General features: G+C 33.3%; 1 protein-coding gene across 7 annotated transcripts in view; it reads right to left on the bottom strand.

Moving 5' to 3' along the window:
* The window catches only part of RapGAP1 (Rap GTPase activating protein 1), a 312,859-nt gene that overhangs the window by 92,945 nt on the left and 193,788 nt on the right, over positions 1 to 26,126 (bottom strand). For 2 of the 7 annotated variants that reach the window (XM_077439962.1, XM_077439964.1), the window contains exon 1: positions 239 to 375. The exons of the other annotated variants lie outside the window; for them this stretch is intronic. The gene's annotated coding sequence lies outside the window, so the exon portion shown is untranslated. Of the gene's footprint in view, positions 1 to 238; positions 376 to 26,126 lie in introns of those variants that run through there. 7 annotated transcript variants of the gene reach the window in all.

Below are 26,126 nucleotides of genomic sequence, written 5' to 3'. Positions count from 1 at the left end.
CCAAAAGAGAACCAAGCGAAAGATACCGTTCTCGAGAGGTCTTTGACACTACTGGCCCGAAATACACGTTCGCTGCACAACCGAAATGCAACAACCCGAGAACGAGAGACGGCGACGAGAAGTGCAGACTGCACCGTATGTATGCATCGGCCGTGCACAAATTGGACACTCACAAAAAAAAAAAAAAAAAACACTAACAAAAAACCAAAATACTAAACAGTATTTTGTATGCACTCACTATTCCTATGAACGTGTGCACAAATTACATCGTACAAACTCCGACCGAGTTTGTAGAGTTTCGCGAACGCGTGATCGGGAGAAACTTTCGTAGCGAGACGCGAAACGACCGCTCCAGCGAAAATCCTTAGCGGCAATGCGCTCCCACTAGCGAGTTCTACGAAGCTTCGAAACGGGTATCGCGCGTCTCGCTCTAACGCATGTGAAGACCCGCGCGAGCGAAAGAGACAGATACAGTGTCGCGATAAATACAGGTGAACGGTGCGCGTATTCGGAATATGTGTGCAAGTTTGCCGGTAAACGCGACCGTTTTTGTTTGATGTGCCATTTTAATTTCGCACAAATTTTATTTTAATTCGCGTCGACCTTCGCGAGGACGGGTCAAATCGAGCCCTCACAATGTTGTCGATTTTGTAATTAAAATAAAGTGAAAATAAACTGCAACCGAGTAGTTGATGCCCTTGAAAAGTTTTTCTTCGATCGTTGTTTTTTATTTTACTTTTAACATCCACAGTGACATTACTGAGAGCTCTAACGTGTCATTGTTGCCAGTCATACAATCATAATAATAATAACCTTAATCATAATAATAACAATCTGTTATATCTTAATGGAAAAATCATTGACATTTATAATTGATAAAATCAACCACTGGCGTTGCTCAACAACCACTCAACCAGTTTAGCACATTTTACATTGAAGAGGTCAATTTCACCAGCAACCCGGTTGAGCTGATATATCGCTCTAGATATTGGAGACGTTGCCAACATATTTGTTTTTTATCTCAAACTTAATTTAATTTCAAACATAAAATTATCGATCCTTATATTTATAAGTCCTGTTTTTATTTTTTTAATTTGTTCTGATATTTATTTTGTATGACCTGAACGTTGTTTTTAAATCAATATGCCAGTTTGCCTGAGAAAAAAGGGCGTCGACCAATGTGTCTTGCCAGTGATGACATATGGATGTGAAACTTGGAAATTGAACACCAAGATGGCACACAAAGTATAATGTACTCAAAAAAGGATGGAACGCTATATGCTCAGCAGAACGAGAAGAGATAGGAAATGGAATACGTGGGTGAGAAGTATGTCAAGGGTGGTGAATATAGTTAAGAGATTGAAATAGCAATGGGCGGGCCAAGTAGCTGGAAGAATGGACGAAAAGCAGACAAAAGAAGTGCTAGAATGGTACCCGAGATAATGTAAGACCGCAAGGAAAATGGGTAGACGAAATTAGAAAAATGTATGGGATGAGTTGGATTAGAGTTGCGCAAAACAGAGGCGAATGGAAGTGTGTTGAAGAGGCCTTCATCCAGCAATAGATGGTGAATGACTGCAGTCGATGATGATGATGACGACATACATACATTGATTCAAAGTACATAACAAGCTAAGAAGAGGTAAGTAAAAAGCGGCATGAATTTGCTTTAAAAAATACATATGCTCCATTTTTAAAGTTTATATAAATAGTTATGGCATTGTTAAAAAGTCCAACTATAAAACAACACCGTATTTATAACCATAGACAATTTAAATTTAGTGTGTATTAAAATAAATAATTTTATGCCAACTTATATACATATGTATGCATGTATAATATAAGAAAGTTAGCTTTCAAATATTATAAACGTACAAATTTTGCTTTAGATAATAATATTCGAAGAGGCACTTCTGGTCTTTCCGTCATAAATTCATCCATGTCTAACAGAATTGAAACATTTGTCACATACGTATGTATACTTAGAACCGAATTCCAAGAATACTAAGCAAATAAATACATATGTAGCTCACTTAAAAATTTCGACATACATACATATGTACACACATACTGCATATTGGGTTGTGTTGAAAATTCAATTAGTGACTCTCCAAAGTGCATACATTTTCGCGTGTATAATAAGTATTATATGTACATTCAATTGATTTGTGACTCATCGGTCTTATCACAATCGAATGTGAAAAGATGATAAATATATAAATTGCAATGATAACATTGGTTGGGTTCGATTGAAATATGTAGATGTTTACATATACTGTATATAAAATAGGACAATAACCCAAAATATAGCGTGACGGTGAAAAATACACACAATTGCACAAAAGGGAACCGAAGATTGATGAGTCGAATGAATCACACACAGAAGCAAAGCATGAATGAATGGAAGATGTGAAAGTGTTGAATAAAAATTATTGAATGAAATTGGCACACGTTCAATATTCCATTCGATCAGATGACATCATCTGATTAGAGCGCGACACGATACGGTCGGGCTCGTTCAGAACGGCCGAAAACAACATTGGTAAAATTTAAGATGCTACAAAGCAACTAAGCTACATTATATTTTGAAACGATCCACACGTACATACGCGAATAATAGTAATTGCTTTCCCTTTTGTCTCCTTGTACGGATTCAACGATGGCCTTGCGATTTGGTCACCTTATACGTTTGTCTGTCACTTTCAGATCTTTTATGCGACAGAATCATGTCACAAGGAGTTTATAATACGTATTCTCGTACTTAGTGCAAGGTCTCATACTATGAAAAAAAATTGAAAATACCTCGATCAACCTATGTATGTATGTAAGTCTGACCTATTTTAAAAATTGGCATTTATTTATAGTGGACCAAATATTATAACATGTATGTATGTACATACTTAGCAAGACCGACAGATTACAAATTTGGTTTACAGATACATATAAGTTTGTTCATACTACGAATATCAGATGAGCAATTTAACTTGGTATTAAATTTAAATCGAATAATAAAAAATATTTACATATGTATAAACGTATAGTCATGCCGTTTGCGAAATGATTCACTACGGAACTTTTACTACTGATTAAAGTATCCGACAGGTCTGTAACGATTTCAGCGTGCCTGACTTCAGGTCTTAACTGTTATTGGATCGCCATTACAGCATCGCGATAAATTCACGTCTCGAAACGACTTTTTGTCTGACACACTTCTGTGAATGGAGCTAAAATGGCCGACTCGCCTCTTGCAAAAGTGCACTCCCTCCTTCCACAATCCTTATAGAGCGGTCGTTCATTCGTTTGATTCAGTAGCGTAGATATAAAATAGATCCTACATTAAATACTGAGAAAGCTGGGTCAGTTTTGTGTATATTTTCTTTCCGGGGCAACCTGCCAAAGTTGACGCCTCGAGTTGACAATGCGCGAAATCGTGTCAATACTTTTTTTTGCGATTGCGATTATATTTATGTATATTACATGCGATTTAAATCGAGATATTAGCGTTGATGTATCTCGTTTGTCTGTGTGTGTTTTGTTTTTTTAGTGTCGTTTCACTTGACAGTAAAAAACTGACCGTTATTAGCGTGGGTGACCGTAGTCGTAGCAAAACAGTGCCATATGACAAACGGAGAAAGCAAACGGCTTTCTTTTGTTCCAAAAAAATACTATTATTTCATATAATATGTAGTATGAATGCTCAATTCTCGACATATGAATGAATCGTTCTCACATTTCTCACATAGCTGTGAGATTGTCATGTTTAGTTGTCTACATTATATATTATGCAAAAATATGACATTTCAAATATGTATCCATATTAAAATATAATTATAATACTAAGATAAGTAAACGTTCAATTAATAGCCAATTCAACATACTCGCAGTATTATAAAAGTATAGCACATTGTTATGAAATTTTCTATATAAAAAATTAAAACATTTACGTACATATATTATGATTTTAAAATATAATTTAATATATTTATAGATAATAAAGTAAAAATTGGGGTGGAATTTTGAAAAATAATATGTGCATAAAACAGACCTCTAGTACTTAATTTAAAACCATTGCTATGTAACAATTTTAATGAGATTGAAAGAGATAAATGTATACATACATATGTAATATTATAAACATCAACTTGTAGGTAAATCTCAGCTTAGTGGGTCATCTATTGTTTTATTATTAGACAATTAAATCAATTGAATGGTTAATTAATTCAACAATGAAAAAGAAATGTTCATAACTAGGTATAACGATAAGAATAAATTAGTCTTACAAACAACTAGTATACACACATTATCGAATTAAACTCGGCAATCTCTATATGCAATATGATGCATAATACACAAAGCTTTATAAATAGTTATAAGTCTTCAAAACATTAAGAAAATAATCCTAGATTTATTTTATTATCACTACTGCGCAATTTCTCAAAAATAGACATATACAACATCTACATATGTATGTCTATACACACGTACATATCTTATCGAGAGCAACAACCATAAATAAGCGTCGCACAGATGAGATATTAAATATCCCAGCAGAAGTGGATGCAACGTGCATAGTTTATGGCAAAATTTGATTACGACGAAAACAAAATAAAACTCAAACAAGATAATCATAAATTAAGTCAATGGATCTCGGACCACACAAGCACGAGAATCAAGGGCGCCCTTCAAAACAGTATACAGAAAAACCCTCGTTTTGCACATGTTGTAAATTTAGTAAAATAATAGGAAAAAGTCTATACTGAGGGACCACCGACGATGACTTGCTCGTCTGTCTTGTGTGGAACTTTTTGTAAAATCAAACATTGCTCATTGTCTTCGCACTGGAACGACACGAGAAAACGGAAGGTTCATTTGACATTTAGCTTTCATGGGTCTATATACATATGTATATATTTGTAAATATGTATGTACGTATATCCAGACTATTGTTGCATGATTCGTAACGCCCTCACGACACGAACTTACATGCGTTTCCACAGTCTACCATTAAACCTTTAATAGTTCAAGTACCATGTACAAAACATGATGTAAATATTGAGAGTGCATACACGCACTCATATTTTATGCATTTGAAAAGTTATGTTAGTAAAAACATACACTGCCTATCAGACACCAGATATAGCTTATCATATTATCATACATACTAACATTCATAGGTGGGGTTAAGTCAGGTTATGCTTAATACATTTGAGCTAGACTATATTAGACAAAATAAAGATCATTTTCTTAAAATAGATTAACTTCTACATACATATGTATATATGAGCAGTTATATTTTCGATAATATCCTTCACCGTTTGATTCTTTTGCAGTTCAAAAGATTGTTGTGTGATGAGCAGCATGGTTTTTCACCATGTCGTTCCACTACCACTAATCTTGCCTGCTTTTCATATTATACCATGTCTAAAGTTGACCGTGGACAACAAGTTGATGTAGCCTACTTTGACTTTCGAAAAGCATTTGATCTTGTCAACAATGACGCTCTTATGATCAGATTAGCTGAAGTGGGCTTTTCTCCACGTCTTCTTAAACTCTTTGCTTCTTATCTTAGTGATAGGAAGCAATTTGTTAGATATGGTATTTATGAATCTCCTTCATTTTTTACGCGATCTGGTGTAACTCAGGGGTCCACCTTAGGCCCTTTACTATTTACAATAGTCATTAATAACCTCCCAAAAGTACTACGCAATGCTTCATGTCTCTTGTTTGCTGACGACGTTAAACTATTCTTTGCTGTTAAGGATGAGAGGCAAGCCTCTCTCCTTCAAGCTGATATTAACGCTGTTTTAGAGTTCAGTTCCAGTTTAGGGCTTGAACTGAATACTAGTAAATGTGCTATTATGAGTTATGGACGTGCGAATTCGCTCTATTGTCACGGATATTCCATTGGATCCGTATTGTTGAAGCGCGTGGAATCAATGGTCGACTTGGGTATCACTTTTGATCCTCAATTCACCTTTCACAACCACATCAAGACAATCGCTGACGTTTCCTTTCGTCGACTTGGATTTGTCTTGAGATATGCTAGATTATTCTCCAACCCCTTGTCTTCTCGCTTGCTTTTCAACTCGCTTGTTAGAAGTAAGCTAGAGTATAATGCAATTGTGTGGAATCCGCACGAAGCAAACTACTCTCTTATTATAGAAAAAGTGCAAAAAGCATTTCTTCGTTTTCTTTATAAGAAAGAGTATGGGTACTACCCATATCTCTATCCTACTCCTTTCCTTTTGGGCATGCTTGGGTATAATTCCCTTGAACTTCGGAGAAACTTCTCGTTAATTCGTTTCGTTCTCCAGCTATTGCGTGGTAATACGTCATGCCCGTTGTTGCTGGAACAGTTGGGACTTTATGTCCCTAATAATTATGTGCGTGGTAGACATCATCATTTAATGGTTGTACCTGCTGCTCGCACAGTTCTTTTTCGAATGGCTCCTATTCCAAGAGCTATTCGACTTCTCAATGAAATCGTTGCTGCTGTCCCTGAATGTGATATTTTCCACCTTGGGGAGCGTAGATTGTCGGATATTATCTTAACATATTTATCTGGTAACCTGCGCTCATCATTACTTTCTTAATTTGAATGTGATGAATGAGTGGAATCTTAATCTACTCTCTTCCATTTGGGCCTCGCTGTGATTTTATTTTTTATTCATATTTTGTTTTATTTTATTTTATTTTTTCTTTCTCTTTTGTACATTTTTATATACTATTTTAATTTTGATCAGTGTAAACAAAGAATGGGATTTATGGATTTTATTTTTAATTTTTACACTTTTGTTATTTTTTTTTTTCTCTCTGAATGATGTATTATTTTCCTTTTGTTACTTTTTTTGTAATTTTATTTTACCATGTTTTCTGCTTTTGCTTTTTTCCTTTATTTACAGTTTACTTGTTTTTATATCATGTTTTTATATATTTTTCAAATGTAGGCCATTGTGGCGCATTAGGTTCTTCCTGTAATGCCACAATGGTCCAAAACTATTAAATAAATAAATAAATAAATATTTGAAAGTGGCGGAAGTCCATTTTTCAGTTCCAAAAACACTACTTCTGTTTGACTTAACTCATAAATTGCTCACTTCTTTTAATTAGATATAATATCCAGAATCTCGGAAAAACAGAATAAACATTATATTTAATGTTTTGCGAAATATTTCTCGAAATGAAGAAAAGTGGCCAATTTCAAATATAACAGCTCATATATTGTTCATACGATACACATATTAATGTAAACCAAACTTGTCCATTGTAAAAGAGAGTATACAGCTCTTTACAGTTGTACTTGATTAAGCTAAGAATATCTCAACACATTTAAATACATACACATTTGGTAATAAATATATCATCTCAAGATTGACCATGTCGTCGTAAGTCACAATGATGAATTATCCAAAAGACAATCAATATACATATATGTAATTAACCGGTGGACCTGGTTTCACCAATTCTCGTTAAATGAACTGTTCGCTTCTGTTCTTGAATATAATAAAAAAATTGACGAATTTGTTTTTGATTTGTCAAAGAATTGATGTTTCGCAAGAGACCAATTAACAGTAACTCAGCAGAGATCAATGGTTAGGGTGTAATGCTTTCAATTGTGTGGTAATTCCTGGCTGTGCTACTGGCCAGACCTTGGATATATGACACGTTTCCTATCAGAAATTGCCAATTTATCTGATTTCATTGAAACGGTTCCAAAAAAATGGCATCTTGTCGTATTTCTTGCAAAATTCGAATTAACACCCTCTCAAATTCTCTGATTTATTTTTAAAATGCGGCAAATATGTACGTCCATAGATGTCTCGCAAACTTCGAGTTTATCATCATTCCGAAATTCAGCGATTTATAATAAAAAAATGTATCCATATACATATGTCTCTATGATGCTCTGTAAAATTACTCTATAAACAGTTTATAAATGTTTGTAATTATGCAGGAAGGCGCATTGGGGTTGACCTGTTAGGGTTTCCTATATATGTATGTAAATAAATATGAAATATATATGTAAATTTACCAATTATGATCAAAATATAGTACAAAAAAAATCTATCATAAACAATATAAACTCCATAGTTTCCAATTTAATAATCAAAGCTCCAATAACATCAAAAGCGTAATAAATAAAGCAATTTACCCACGCGACCCAACCAACCAACCAACCGACACTCGATAGAAATTTGATTGAATTACCATTGCCCACACGTCGACCGATACGAAAACGTACGTATAATAGACCTACGTAATAGCCAACGTTTTGTTCCTACACACCTACAATATTTATATATGTAGGTATAATATATGCAATACATACATACATATACAACACCAGAGATGCAGCCACGGTGCATTTGCATATCAACGAATCGTTGATAATTGAAGCCCACGGATGTAACTCTATTATGATAGAACTGATGCGATTATAATAAGGGCACGCGCCGTAATAGATGTAGCCTACAATAAGCATTACCATCCACATATCACTGTTATTACAAATAAACATATAATGTGTAATACATCCTCGAGGGTATACGAGCTCACTAATTGCCGGACAAAAGTCTCCGTGAATAAAAGCAGAGTATCGAAACTTCTTCGTGTCTCGTAGGAGTTACGTGAAAGTTAATCTACGCACACGGTCCTAATCTCTTCTAAAGAACCTTAGTTTGTTCGTAAGGTACTAGTTTATACATACACATGTAGTGGTCCCTATGGAGTGACCACTAACGTTTAATTTTCACATACATACATATATGTACATAGTTACTGAAAAATCAACCGTCAAATTAAGTCTGTCGACGAGGTGCACTTTATAGGAAAGATTTTATGAAAATCAACTTGTACGTAAATATGTATGTATGTTACATCCATAGTTTTGATCGTTGAAACGGTTCCTTATCAACTTTGCCAAATCGAGCCTACCCACTGTCACCACTATTTGAATATGATTTAAAAAAAAATTTAATCGTATTCAAATAGTGTCATAGGTGTCGCTCGGGGACAACCCGTAATGGGATAATGAGAAAATATAAATTTAAATTAAAAAAATAATAACACTAGTCAAAAGTAATTGATGGCATGAGTGTTTGCTATACATTTTTTTTTATCAAAAGAGTTGCCAAAATACCTGAGATATCTAACATTTTATCGAATACATACTTGAAGGTATTAGTGAAACTATTCTTAAGTTAGATATTTACATAATATTTGTATGTACATATGTATGTATGTACATATGTATGTATGTACATATGTATGTATGTACATGCAGTCAAGTATAAGATAATATGTATTATATGTCTAAAGTTCAAATTAGTTAATATATTTACATGTAAACGAACCCCATATGAACTATAACTACATGCATGTATTATACAATGTGTGTAATATTTAATACAAAATTACTTCAAGACAAACCTTATACATTTCTTATTAACAGCTCATTATTAGGGGTATCCAATGAATTTCTCGTCTGAATAATAATCACCATGAGATTAAACCGAAACTAAAGTCAACAAATATGTACTACATATTCCATCAAAAATGGAATTCGTACACAACATAATAAAATACTCGTCGACTTTTTCCCATAATTTCATAGTACATACATACATATTGTACATACTGCGATCATTATCTATACGAACCTACTACGAGCAGCTACGATACGAATATACATAATTTTGTATACAGTTCAACGTATCCAGGTGGTTAGTTTTTGGGCTGTTTGATCCCGTATTCAAATGGCGTTGTGGGTCCGTTCACGTATCGTGCACGCGTGGCACGCGAGCCGTAACAACGTGCACATTATTGGCCTGCCAACACGGCGTGAACGGACTATTAAAGAGTTCAATCTAATCCTAACTTCATTATCTAATAACTATATTGTGATGAAATATTAAACCACCATTTTAAAAGCATTGATCCATCGATCTGTATCCATATCATAGCCTTGTGAGAATTATGAATTTTTTTATAGCTTTGTCTAAGGGCGAAAACACACTGAGTGGTACAGTGGTACGTGGTACGTGTTTTTTTATTAGATACTTTTAAGCACGCAGCACCCCAAGACCATATACATGGAACACAATCCCAAAAATTACCCCCTGGAGTGTTTTCGGTTAATTTTTTCCTTGTTTGACAATGATCGATAACGGTGATTCTCATATTTTAATAAATGTAGGAGAAATTTGTCGGTTGCATATGGATATGCACACACGTGCAACCTCCTAAACATGAATTCTGCACGTGCAACTATACCCGAATTCGGTTTAGGAAACATCCACTGTTTACGGCCACAGCGAGAATCCAAGGATGTGACGTCCCATACCACTCAGTGTGTTTTCACTCTGACTGTTTTTTTTTATATTATAAATAATCTAACGAAAATTTGTTAGTTCGGGAATCATTACTTATGTTTTAAGCAAATTTTAAAGACTACTTTTAAATAATATCTAAATTGCTATTGTAATTATGATAAAAATTAGCGGGAATAAGAATCGGTCAGTGTATTATTTTTTTTACACCACGTCTTCTGTCCGAGAATAACTCGTTGTCGACTTTTTAGACAATATTTATACCAAACAATGTCTATTCAGTTTTATTTTAGAACTCGAAAAGTCGAGGACAACAATTGTATAGCAATTGAAGAAATTTAGTACGAAATCATTAGTCATGTAGCATTCGTTTTATTTTTTTCATCGCTACAGTTTAACACTTCGCCGCGCAAATGAGTCATCCAAGACAGATTGGAAAATAAACGTTTCCGCTGTTTGTTCATTTGCCGTAAGAATTCGGTTAAAATTAGTGCTACCATAAAAAGTTGACATTCTCTAATAATTCTAGAATTATTTTTTACAATAATCTATAAAAAAATTTAGACCAATATAATATTTGTATTATATAATTAACTATTTTGAACATGTTTTAGATGCTAATGACTGTGTTACAAAATTTTAACAGTACAAGATTATTAATGGCATATATGAAAGCCTAAATTTCAAGCTATCTTTCAAGTCCTATGTTTATAGATATTTACATACATACATACATATGTACATATACACACTTTATTGTTAGAGTAACCGCATGATCTTGCAGACCAATAATTAACTTTTAAAATTTAAGAAAATGATTTGATTAACGAACTCAAAACGTAATATAGCGATTGTTTGATGACTTGTACATGTGTGTCTTGTGATGAAAAGAGATGGTTCGAAATCGTTGATAGCATGTATGTAATTGAAACCATAGTGGTTATATGAACGATACTTTTTCCTTAATGCAATTGCCAAAAGTCAGAATTTTTAAAGACAATAAAAAAATCTATGGTTAGCTCGTGTTTAATTATATCATTAAAAGTAAGAATTTCGATTTAAAAAAATACTATAACAATTAGATGAAATTTCATTTCAGTTTTAATTAATTTATGTAGAATCACTGGTTGAAGATAAACAAGCTAAAGACAAAAGAGCACTGTGTATTTTCTTGTATCGATTTTAATTTACTCGCAAACAATCAATTCAAATTAATTACACTTTCATTGCGAGATATACTCAGGTGTTAAATAATGAGTCTCAGGAATGCGAACAAAATGGAAGCTGAATTCGGATGTATCAAACCTTTTTATTATCTCGTGAAAATCAAACTTTTTGTAAATATGTTTTTTTTGAATATTTTAGTAAGAGATTGCGTGACTTTCAAGCCACCTGTGTTGCATACAACGTTCACAACATGTAGTTTATTATGAGGGAAAACGCAATTTGATCCGAAAGGTCCTTATTAGAAGCAATTCGCTACAAGTTCACTTCGTTATATTGTGTATTGTATGTTTTCCCCGCGGAAGTACCCATATGCTAGTACGTATGTCAAGGGTAGATAAGCAAATCTAAGGGATGTCACAAATTGAATTCAGATACATTTAAATAAGAATACATTGAATGAAATTTGACTTTTATATATGTATGTACGTATTCTGAAATAAATTCAGAATCCCAAGAAAACTTATTTCAAAACGTTTCATATCAAACTCAAAGTTGTACCTTTTAAAGAAATTTGGTTTAAGAACTATCTATGCATAAACAAAATTTTAACTTAACATTAAAATAATTATACTTTCATAATTTATAACAAATACAGAATAATTACCGATTACATAAATCCTCGCCAATAAAGTTTAGAACTCACGAAATTAGTCATATCCTACATCCAAGCAATGCTTTCAAAATTATACTACCATTAAAAGATTACGCTAAATGATATCAACAAAATGACATCAACATTATACAAGCAGTTCTAAAATAAAGCACACTTTAAATCGCTTAAAATTAAATGTACACAGCAACTCCGACAAATACAATACAATAAATTATAATTTGACATAGTAATTTAACATAAAATACAATTCCTTATCGATACAAATTTACATTCAATACATAATGCCTCCCGTTATACTGGCTACGTACATACATATCCTACATCCGAGCAATGATACCGTCTTGCTACCACTCCAAACAGATCTAGCCAGACTATATCTACACGACGACACCGAAATCGTTAACGTGGAACTAAATTCAAGCACATTTTCAATCGGTGAAACTTTGCGCCGACCCTGAAGGAGATGTCGCTCACAAGGGCCGGACAATCGGCGTACATAATTCCCTGCCGACAACAACTACCACGACGAGGGGAACCGACCTGGCATTGTTTCGTTCACGGTCCGACTGCTGCCACTTCCGGTCGCTCACTTCCTGCAAGAAGCCCACCTCCTCAGCACCTGAAAGGTGAGAGAAAGAGAGTGCGGCCAGACAGATGCTTCCACGCATCGCGGATAAAAGGGCTCGTCCCTAATTATTGTGCACCCACACAACTCAGTTCAACTTCACGCAATCTACATAGCAGCGAGCTTTAAAACTTAGTAACCGGTAACTATGTACATACATTCACTAGTCGGTGAATAAATTAGAAGTGGGTCCAATTTGTACCGATGTGTAATTTTGCAAGATTTATGGCGAGATCGCGAATTTTTAATGTAAACATTTATTTATATCACACATAGAAGGACATTAATAAACTGAGATACAAGCTGCCCTATAAGGTCAGGATTCCAAGAAGAAGCTACAAATTAAAACAAGCTAAAATTGGATTCACCGCTTTGTATGGTAATGCGGCTCTAGTGTGAGGATTCGATTGGTTGGTTATGAGAATTGCAAATGTATTTTTAGATTTAAAAATAGCTGTAAATCTTGAGACTCATTTATATTTTTGTTTGTTTCTGTTTTGTAGCTTTTTCGATTGTAAAATGAGGATGATTGTGAATGAACAATCATTTAAGATATTTTAGTAACTACTAAATAAAAATACTACACTGTAGCAACAAACAAATACTGTCAAAACGTTGATTTGTTCTATAAAAAAATATTCTCGATAGCAATGAGACTTCATAAAAAAATGTTTTGTATTTAATCAATGTGTAAAAGGTTAAAGGTGTAAAATATATAAACAAAATTGAATAAAATTATTTTTTATAATCCGTTGTTACAAATGAAAAGATCATTTTAAATGATTCGTCCATTTTGGCCGCATACATATATTACATATGTACATACATCCATGTATACACATTGAATGCGTCATAGAAATATTATAAGGCATATTTTGGTAATTAAATCAGGGCTGTGGAGTCGGGGTCGTAAAGTCAACCGACTCCGGCTTCTTTTTACATTTTTTTTAATTAATAGTATTACGGTATGCGTATCTAATTTTTAATGTAAATTGACTAATTTTATTATAAAAACATGAACTTAAATTACATTATAAATAAAATCGTTGCATTGCACATATTTTGATGCATTGTCACCAAATCCAATGTTTCCTTCGTCTCATACATTTTTACAAGGTTTTTTTATTAAATTCATTTGCTTTTGAATGAAATTCACATACATACATATGTATACATACTATGAATGTACTTACATTTTATTTATACCTATTTCATTAACAATAATTCAATAAATTGGGTTCAATTTTAAGTGATTTTTTAATTATTTTAATTTTTATATTTTGAAAATCGCTATTATTTTTATACGTTGGCAAGAAACGTCCATCTTACTAAAATCGTTCAAGTTGAAGTCGGAGTCAGAATCGGAGGCGGTAAATTTGGATACGACTCCACAGCCCTGAATTAAATTAAAAATATATACTTTGAATAATATTAGATATTTTACAAAAATTAACTCCATTTATCACAAAACGAAAGGTTGTTTTAAAATTTCCGCAACATAATAAGTTTGTTTCCGCTAAAGACAAACATTGAAACCTTCAGCTCAATCCAAGGCTTATAACAAAACCAGAATAATGGATAAAAACAATGAATATTTAAAAAGTAGCATTCAATTTTATATAAAAAAATAAATATAAAAGTGAAAATCTGGATGGATGAGATTAAATAACAACTGAGAGTACATAAAACATCCCCCCGCGATGGCAAAAATTTAAATGGTCAGTTTTTTTCAATAAATGTTTAGTAACTTCCCAAAATACACAGACATACACACATTTTTTCTAGATCATGAAAACGTGATCATGAAAAAGTGATCAATTCTGAGTTCGAATCAGTCAAAATCTCGAGTTCGAATTTTTGCATGATCACAAAACTTCATCTATTATTACTACGTACATAGATTAAGTAAAAATTTGGTATAACCGTCTACGATACTTATATGTATGTATAGAAATGAACGGTAAGTAAACCAATTATTTTAAACTATTTTTTGACTGATAGTAGTCAAGCATTCAGTGTCTGATAATATAATTTACTGGTCATCTATTTACTGACCAAATAAATACAGTCCAAATTCAATCGGTCTAAATTTGTTCCAAAGCCGCAATTAAATAGTAAAATTTGCATTGCAAGTATATATTGATTTCGACTACTTGTTCAGAATAATGGTTATTGAATTCTGACAAAACTTCGTCTCGCTCCTATTTTATGAAATAAGCATCAAGCGCGATGTTTCGTCGATTTACAAACTGTAACAAGGGGAGTAGACGACGTTTGCGATGCATATCGGATGCACAAAATGCATTATGAATACACCGGCTCACCTAGGCTAAACGTGTGTTCAATACACGTTATAAACCTACTCCACGCAATCTATCTACGTGTTTCGCGCCAATTGCTACATCACGATAATTGACAGTCATACGTATTTTAGAGCAAATAACCAAGTCGTTGAATCGTCGTAATTGTTTTTCAGCCTCCACTCCACTTTCTTCGACTTAATTCAATACAGAAATGGACACAAAAAGTTCACGCAGCACGGCGTGAAGTCTGCAACACACTGAGGAAGTTTGACAATTGACGTATGACGTAAAGATTATCTTAATCGAATATATCAAACGATGAAAACCTTTCGTATACCATTGATAACACTTTCGTACACTGATAAAGTTTTAACCTATTTTACTAGCGATACGAAATTTTTCAATTCAATCAAACTTTGGCGGAAACAAACTTATGTAGTTAGTTTAATTTTAAAATGAACGACGGTCTTATGGAAACATGCCAAAGCATTACTATAGCGCAAATTTTTATTTACAACGTCTTTTCATGCTCCGAATAGATGCGTCAAAATGATGCAAATTTTTACAGGACTGCTAGAAAATATATGTATGTACATATGTAGAAGACATACAAGCTTCTATAAATTTCACAAAACCAGTAAAGTAAATACAATAGTTATTGTGTTTTACTATTTGCATATTTTACACCACTTAGATATTACACATCCATTGTAATGAAGAGCGTGACAAAAGGCAGAGATATGCAGATGCAGGAGTGAAAATTTTGAGTTATTTTACACATACATGTATTATTTTAAAGCTTGTCACTTTTCCGGATGAGAATTTATTTTTGGCGCTATCAAATTATTTATTAGGTGCGATGTAGATATATGTAGGTAGAGAGTCGTATCTCGGCAGTTTGAGGGATATCTTCGCGACTGGCCGAGCATACGTAGCGTTTTATTATTAACCCCTTGCGCTCTCCCACGCTTGTTGGATAACCCGCTCATTGTTGTATACGCGCGGTGGTGGCGTTGATATTTTCCCAGGCGATAATTTCGTTTAAATTACGGGGGATTGCGGTTTAAACCGCGGCCCGCAGTCGACATCCGGTACACCGCAAAAGGACAATATGCCTCTTACGTCTGAAGTTTTGGAAATCGTCTATATACACATAAAGACAGACTCTCGTTTCTCTGTATCGTTATTATTACTACTACTATGGAAGAACAATGGCCAGTTTTTTTCTTTATGGCCACTTTATGACAAGGTAAAGGTCTCGGTTCAATCCTTTGTGTTCTTCGGCTATCGTCTCAACTATAACCTTATAAGATACGTTTATGTACAAAATGACACATGGGCCTACATACATACCAATTAGGCATTGTAAATACAAATATTCTTTGAACGTAGGCGAGTGCTGACTATTTTATTATTTCATTTCGAAAAAAACCGTCAAAAATGACGGCTAACGTATGTATGTACGTATGTTGTACACTTACATATACATCTATACCTGGCAAAAGACCCATTATGTAACGCATAAAAACATTTTTTCAACAGAAATTTGACAAAATTGTCGAACATTTACAATATATGAGATATCTGTACAAATATATTAAATGTAGGGAAAGCAGTTGATCACATTAAAGTTTGATTTGGTTAATGTTGATCATATTAAGTGTTTATTTGAGCTTTGAAGCCTCCTAGATTTTGCTTTAATACATAATTTATTTCTATCGCATATGCACATAGATACCTGTCGTATATGCACATAGATACCTGTCGAGATGAGAAAATTCCCCATTAAGAAAACATCAAGGATGCAAGCCAATATACAGAGACTGGGAAAATTAATATATCGAATGTTCATCGGCGTGGAAAATAAAAGGAAAAGGCATCATGTGGTAAAAGTCCCTGAAATGGTCGAAAACGGAGATAAATATCTCAGTAGGTGGATAGATACGCACAATTAAAATGGCGCAAAGAAATAAATTGCTCGTTGTTTTTTTTTATCTCCGCAATGACAATAAAGATTGTTAAGACAAATCGTGGCGGTCCATTCAAATGTATACAAAATGGAAAGTGTTAGGTGGATAATGGCCATTTGCATAAAGACAATACTATACATTGCGATAAATGAGTTGAAGAGGAAAAAAATAACGAAGGTTTGGTTTAATCGGCATAATCAGATGCTGCGTGTTAAATTAGAAATCCACAAAGGTAACAATACGAAATGGCCGCATCGAGAGGCTTGTGCAAATTTTGCATTATTTACTTTGCTAATGCGAAAACCGCATTGCATTGAGCCGATATGTGCCAAGGCTCCCTACTAATGAAGATCAGATTATTAGATCAATAATTATAGAGAGATTTAATTATAATTTTACGCAAATCAAATGAATAACAAATACATATCGATTCAAAATAGAAAATATGAAAATTTAAATGAAAATAAAAATAATTGCAATAGAGACATCTACATAAAAAATTAAATATAACAACAATAATTTTTTTTAAATTGTAATACGAATAATTACTTTAAGAAATGCTGAAATATTTTATATTAAATTTCATATAAATAAAAATATATTTTGTATGTATTGAAAGTTCATCAACCAATGATAAAGTCATCTGTTGTCCAAATTGAATACTATTTTCATATTAAAACGAACCCAAAATTATTGATTATTTTGTGACCTTTTATTAAAATAATAATATCTATTATTATTTTCCATATTTATTAATGATAATGAAAATTAAATTACTGATACAAAATTTTGCCCATAGATGTCTCAAGTACATAAACCTGTGTTATACTTTATTTTATTTAAATTTCATAGATGTCACTAGCACACTGATAGTGAGATTTAATATCTTATTAAAAATACATAGGTGTCGCTAGCATTTAATATCATAATAAACAACAATTCGACCAATAAAAAACCATATCAATGACGTCGCAAAACATGAAAAGAACATCTTGTAAGTACTTCAACAGACATTGCCTAACGCCTCGTACGCGGCTGAAAGTGAACATTCAGAGACCATCAAGATTATAATACTTTAATAAGAGAAAGAAAAAAAAAAGAATCTGACAAGCGAACAAGAGCCGATAGACAATAGCGAGTCCAGAGTACTCCTCTCCACCTGGGAGTGATTTAGCAACATCGAGGGTCGATTTGCGCCAAGTCACGATACCGCTCTTGTGCAATCTTTGAACGGCGATAAAGGCGCCACCTAGCGCTAAGAAAAAAAGACCAACAAAGGGAGAGGATCATGAGGTGGAAAAGGGGAGGGAGAAGAAGCAGCATAAGTCGAAGATAAGAAGACGAAGCACCCGCGCACTACCGCGGTCACTTCGTCGGACACGGACAGATCGTATCGGAGAACAAAAGCCTTGAACTCATGGGGCTAGCCAATCCGAATTGCTAATGAAAAAGAGCACTCGAACCAACGAAAAAGAAAATAAATAGAAAATCTCACTCAATTGAATATTTTCCAGCAGTGGAAAGCAAAAGCAAGTTCTAGAGATCTTTTGATACGATTATACGCGCTTAATGAATAAAAGACAAGCTCCATCCTACCTTTGAATTAATGCTTTGATATCTCTTTTATACAACAATACACATTGTTGCATAATTCATTCCACACAAAACTTTTAAAAGTCGATTATCAAATTTACCAATAAACTTTAATTGAGCATAAAAATATCTAAACACTTGTTGCATTCCACTATTTCAATCACAATACCTTTACCGTTGAATTAGTCACTTAAGAGTTCATAAATAGTAGATAATTGAAAAAAAAGTGATAATAACAATAAACTAAACGTTGGGCAATCGTTTTTCTTCGCAACATTAGTTATCTTGTTTAAACTCTCATATATGTACTCTTTCGCGATTTAGAAATTCCATTAATAAAAAACAAACAAATGTACAAGACATTTTTCCCATATTTATAAGATAGCAATATATACGTACAAAAATCGATTGATTACAATTAATAGTTAGCCGGCGAAAGGTTATCCCAATCAGGCAGGTCGTTAATGAACCAAAGTTCATCGTCGCGTCGATAATAATTCACGCGAAGACGATCAAAAGAAAGAAGACCCACACCGAGATAGATTGTAGACCACACGTTTTAACTTTTAACATTTTTTTTTTGCTTTATTATTTCACGATTTTTACGACACAGAAAGACCACTTTTGTGCCACACACAATGGACCGACTCCGCTTGAATGCCGCGTCTCCTTTTGACCCCGAAATATTTTTTTTGATTATCTAAAATCGGCTCAAATTTGCTGGTTGGCTCGTTACGTAGGAATTCGAAAACTTTCACGTCGATCAGTAAATCAAACTATAAAACTAGGTGGTTGTCAAATGTGCACCAGGAAGTTGTCACTGAATCTGCAATGTAAACAATTAAACTACATAAACCAGTTAAGCTGCATACTATATAGTTAAACTGAACTATAAAAAGAAAGTTTACATGTATAATATGTACTATGAAATTATTTATGAATTGCAGTGCTATTATGTATGTAGAAATATTTTATACAAAAATCAGAATGTCCAGTAGAAAATTGTGACAACGTCTAAGAATTCCTGCCTCTAGAATTCCTCTAGATTTCTTTGGATATTTCGAAAAATTCCATAAAGATCAAACACATACCGGAGATATATAATATAGAATAAACAATAACACAGATCGGAAATATATAATATAGAATAAAATATAACAAATTTTCCATTTTGTATCGTTTTATAATATATACATATGTAGATATGTAATGTACCTATGCATAGTTGAATACGTAAGAGTATTTATTGTACAAAATAATGATTCCGGGAATAATGATACCCAGGGTTATAAAATCCAGCGATTATATTGCATAGGTATTACATAACAATAACATGAATTGCATCAATGCAATACACTGATGACCATTCGTTCAAAGCTTTCATAGATGATTTTAAATCCGAAATAAAATTCTCAATCCACTCCACAAATGCAATTTAGAAACCGTCGTAAAATCCAACAGCTTTCAATCGAAAACAAATCGACAAAAACGATACTTCCAATCAACTCGAACAATCTTTGCTCAAACTGCAATCCGTTGCAATTATAAAAGAGCGCAAAAATGCGGATACGAAAACCATAGTTATACACTATAATACAGCCGCAGATAAATGCAATTATAAACCAGCATTACCGAAATCTAAAAATAGGAAAAAAAAATCAAGCGCACGTTGATATACATAGAACGAATGCACAATAATAATGAATTGCACCCACGCGCGCGGAAATGAATGCATTCGAATCGGAAAAGCGGTAAATTTTTAATTCACTCACAAAGCGAACCAGTTTCGGTGATTAAAATCGAAATCATCGTCGCCCTACATGTTGTACACGTCGAATAAATAGCCATACGCATGTGCAGTTGCATTCACGGCAGATGGGACTAATGCGATGCAATGGGGCGAGTGATTGCTTCATTCGACCGCAATCCACTATTGATTCGGGAATATTTAGAGGCATCAATCCGATTAGTATAGACTCAGGATGTACGAGAAGAATGCGTAACATCGGGCATTGTTAATACGACGATGTGGAATTCGTTATTTTTACTTTGGGATGCACCTTAATGCGAAACAATGGCGCATAATTAAGTTATTCAGCATGTACTATGTATGTACACTGTATTACAAATACACATGAATGTATGTATATGTTCGGTGGTGTCTTAATTTGCAGACGCTCTCAAGGGGTGGCAAAAGCCGATGCCTATGGGTTGTGTCCGGGTTGTGTTTGTTCAGGGCTGTCCAAGCGAGACGGAATAATTGGGCCCCGGGGTCGTACCGCTCTTTATAAAAATATTGAAAATGCCTTCACGAAAGAATTTTTTGCAGATTTGTGTGTTCGTGTGTATTGTTCCGTTAAATGTAATGGATCGATAATTTTATATTCGTTATATATGTATGTATTTTTCAATTTTCAAACAGCCGAAGCATTTTTTGTGATGTTTTAATTTTCTTAAGAAATGTGTATTTATTTATTTACATGTGTAATATATAAAAAAAAACAGTAGCCAATTATATTGCATTAATTTGATATAAAATTTCCGCCTTGTTAAAAAAATGCAATTTATATGAATTTCGATCATTATTAAAAGTGAAGTTTATGATTTACTTGATTTTATGAAACTCAAATATAAACATATTCCTATTATTTTAAGGATTTGTATACAACAGAAACGAATCCAAAGTTAGAAAAAGTGTTCAGCTCTCAGCGAAAAAATCTCTGCGAAGATCAAAAATGATTGGTTCACTTATTCACAGACACGTTTCCTTCATATTATACTATATTTTTACTACCAACTTCCATAAAAAAGGTACACTTGTTTACAATAAATCTTATTATATATGACAAATTCTATTTGGGCATCTATTTATTAGAAAATAAATACGTATACATTATAACCGAATTGGTAACTACGCAATAATTGTAATAATCTTTAATATTGGGTACTTTTCTCAAGGAGAGACATACATATGTACATCCTTTATACCAGTGCGATAAAAACCTTAAATATTTTGTAAAAGTCGTATCAAATTCTCTTCAATAATGAAATATAATCGACAACTTGAAGCCAATTCCTATAAAAAGATGTACCGCAGATTAAAATATAAATACTAGTACAAAAATTAAGCAATAATTGTAGTACTTCAACAAAACTATACACAGCAATAGAAATATAAATAGCAAATCCACCGGCAAGTGAAAATGTAAATAGTAAAAAAAATGAGAAAGAAATTTTCCCTTCAGAGTTTTCCACCATGTCGCGCTCACATAAATCCTCAGAGCCGGAACGCATCGTATAAGAAAGCCCCAGGCTACCAATTAACGACCTCTTTGTCACCATAGGGCTCAAAGGTACCCAGAGAGAGGATAATGAAGAGACGGTCATAGTACCTCTCTAGCCTTTCAGTAACACAGCAACACCTATAAAACTATTTAATATTGCATACAAATACAAACACCGTGCACATTTCGAACTCATTCATTTTCAAACATACATGCATACATACATACATATGTATATGAATAACATATTTTACTGTACCTTTATAAATATATACTTGATTTTGATTTAAAGTTCAAAGCTACAATTTCGAAACAACTCAAATTCATCTTTTTATCTCACAAGTGATCTGTATCCAAATATTAGTTTTAATCGTATTATATTATTTTGATTAAAAACCAATTTTGATATGAACGATTATATTTTTGGCAGATAAACTCCGACTTTTAAAAGCGTTCCTTTCACTCTCAAAAGTCTAATTATAACCTGGACGAGACCGAGTATTTAAATCTTGAATTTATGTAATAATTAAATTTACCTCTTTCTAATTGGAGATAGACTGAATTAAATTTGAATTTTTAATTATTGGCTGTCTCATCTTGATTTTATGAAGTTGACATTATAAAAAAAGCTTTTGAAAGGTGTAAAAGCCAAACTTTTTATGCAGACCCAACTCAACCCCATTTCTGTAATATTTTCTTTTTATTTTGAATAAGAAATTAAATCGAACTTTTCCAAGTTTATTCACACTATTAAAGAGTTTAATCGCGAACGTATAAAACTTTTCAATCGAAAGTTTACAGAAGTTTCAACACATTGCACAAACTGCACCCAGTGTCGGGGTATATTACGAAATTGACGTGCACTACATACATATGTACATATACATACATATGTAGTGGAATATTTCGCTATCTTCCACTTTATTATTATGTATGTATGTATATGGGAGTCTTTGGGTTGATCGCGAACACGTATTTGCGAAACGACAACATAAAAGCTCAACCAACTTCGTCTTTTATGATCGAGAACGATCTCGTTATGCTCGAACCGATCATTATGACGCTATTCGAAGTTTTTAAAACGTACAAAAGCGGAGACGTAACAAAATAAAAAAAAGTAAAAATATATTGGTGTAAGGAAAGAATGATGTCTGAGACGCGATGTGTGAAAGTGACACGTAGGTAGAGATATTGCCCTTGAATTCTAACATACATACATATGTACATACACATACTCACATATGACATATGTACATATTATATGGTGTCGAAAGTAAGAACGTTTACGCATTATATGTTTTCATAGTTCATAGATACTTTATTATTTATTCGTGGTGAAATAAAGGATATACATATAAGTATAATAAAGGCTCTCAGGATATTAATGTACCAGAGGAAAAGGTCTAGATTCTTCTTCTCCCTTTAAAAGAAAATAAATTAATTTACGGATTGCCGTTTTTACTGTGTAAGATGGTCGGCAATAAGCGATATTTTATATCTTGGGTACTGTAAGTACAGGTCGCTTGTAAATTGTGCTAGAAACAAAACCAATAAAATCGCCAATCGCTGATGACTTATTGATGACGATCGTCAATCTGTGGGGCACCTTGAATCTATACTCAAAGGCTAAAAGAGGAGAAAGTAACTAGAAAATATTACTACTCTAAATTCAGTACCCACTCTAACCATAAGCTTTTAATATCATGTGTAAACACGGAATGGTCTTAGTAAATGTCTAGTGCTTCAATCTCAGTTGATAAAATTTGTTTGACTATGATGGGGATAAAATTTGACGAAATTATTTCAAAATCAATCAACTTTAAGTCCCTGTACGACAACTTATTTGAACATATCCGTTTGAAAATCTATGTTGTTATCTTATTTAAAAATAATACACGTACAGTGACACAGTTTGAGAATCGCTGTTACAAATAACGAAACCTCTTGAATTTATTGTAAAGGCTGTTAGAGTAAATCAACGTTGGGTTCACACAGATAACGATAAGCTCGAAACATTACAGCAAAATTGTGACCAGATATATTCTTTAAATAAAAAATTGACTTACCCCACACGTGCGAAAGCAAAAGATAAATCACACAGCACACACACATACCTGGAACAATAGAAAAAATACATTAATGTTAAAAAGACAAACATTTCTTCTCGGCGTACTTGCGGGTTTGTAGTAAGTATAATAAGATAGAAAGTGGCTGTGAATCTTGATTATCCTTTAACCGAGAGGTCAGGTCGTAAATACTGGAGGTAACCGATTCAGAACGGGTCTCTGGACCGTAACAAAGTCACCATTAACATTCTGCCGAGGTCATTACATTCCCTACTACTATTGCGAATCGATTAAAAAAAAATGAAAACGCCCAAGAAGACTCAAAAGCTGGCAAGAAGATACTAATCAACAGAACAACAGGATTTCCTTATGCAATGCTTTCTTCTCAATAATTACACTAATATATTATATCTGATCATATATTATTAAATTCAATGAAGCATATATGAACACAAGAACTTCTTTACGACTATTAAATATCATTGTGTATTATAAAACAATTATTTCGTGCGCGACTTACCAAAGGGTTAAACAACTCATTAACAATTACATATATTGCGCGGCAAAATGAGATTACCTCAGATAAAACTAATTATATCGATGTAATAAACTCAACGAATTAACTTTATGATGAACAATATAAATATATACATATATACTCGTATATTATCAACAGTGTTCATCGACACAAATTAAAAATTGTACAAAAAACTCTCTATAATCGGATGACGTTATCTCCCCTACATGCTTCAAATTAAGGCTTTAAATAATAAAAAATAAACTTCATATTAACTACAAACCTTAACGTCTTAAAATACGTAAAAGATCAACATGACAACATCAGAAAATTATTAAATGTTAAAAGCTACATTTTAAATACGGTCCTCGATTGAAAGATTACATAGAAATAATTGAAAGCTCTAAAATGCTATATTTTTTAAAATATTTATTTTGAATAAAGAGCGCGCGTCTGAAACAGATGTTGCGCTACGATTCGATGTTCATCATTGAGCTTTTCCAGGCAACGCGCTGTCCCATTTGGAAACATTTCCATTAATTTTAAACAAAAGCACGATTTCGTCTCGGACTTGGTTCACTATTACTCTCGGTAGTGTACAGTTTGAACCGTTTAAATATCTCGTTACACGTCAACTTTGCCGGTCGGACAATAAAACTTGGCATTGTCAATGGATTGGCGTACGACAGTCGCCTGCCTTCAATTACGCCCACCACCAATATATTGTGTATTGACTATATGTATGTACGTATAATAATACATATAATATAATCGTACATCCAAACCAGTATTTCTCGGTGAAATTACTAGTATTGCTTATTTGCTATCCGGCATGATAAGCCATGTACAAAATGCGATACGAGCGTTAATCGAAACGCGTAAATCAATCGACGTTTCAACGCCGACTGTCGCGCGCGTTTTAATTGTAGATAAATTAAAATATACATGCATATATGTATACACCAGATAGTATTTGAATATTCATAAATTTTGTGAAGTGCTGTTGGCTTGTTCGTTAGCAGGTTGAGTCGTGTGCTGAAAACGGTAGAAGTGGTAGTAGTGAATATTGAGCTGACTTTTGCGTGTGATTTATTTCAATAAATTACAAATATTCATTATGTTTAAGTGAGTATTTAATTCGTTGCATCGACACCATTATAATTCATTTTCATCGATATAATTTGGAATGTGTTTTTATTAAATGATCCTTAGTGTTTGTATTTATGTATGTATGTATGTAATATTCGATAAAATTATTTCAGTACATGGGATCGACATAAGACTAAATTGAATCATAGATACAATTAAAACTTCGTGTTACATAATATTAAATAATGTAACGTAGAGTCGACCACTGGTTTACCGGTACTAATGGCGCGTTCGCACCAAAAAAGCCTCGGCGTATTTGCGAACTATATATTGTATAACAGCCAATACGTTATGGCGACCCATCGACCAATCATATCTCTGAGCTGAGAGAACACTCCGTGTATAAACATTCGGCCGATTTGTTCAGTCCTTCATTCGGAGCTGGCTGTTCGACGGATCAACAACAATAATCTACTTCAAACAATATTCGCTGCGTCTTTCACTACGATCT

This window comes from Arctopsyche grandis, chromosome 10 (genome assembly GCF_051622035.1).
Source record: "Arctopsyche grandis isolate Sample6627 chromosome 10, ASM5162203v2, whole genome shotgun sequence".
Classification (NCBI taxonomy): domain Eukaryota; kingdom Metazoa; phylum Arthropoda; class Insecta; order Trichoptera; family Hydropsychidae; genus Arctopsyche; species Arctopsyche grandis.
The sequence above is the reverse complement of the archived record's forward strand: the minus strand, read 5'-3'. Positions and strand labels throughout refer to the sequence as shown.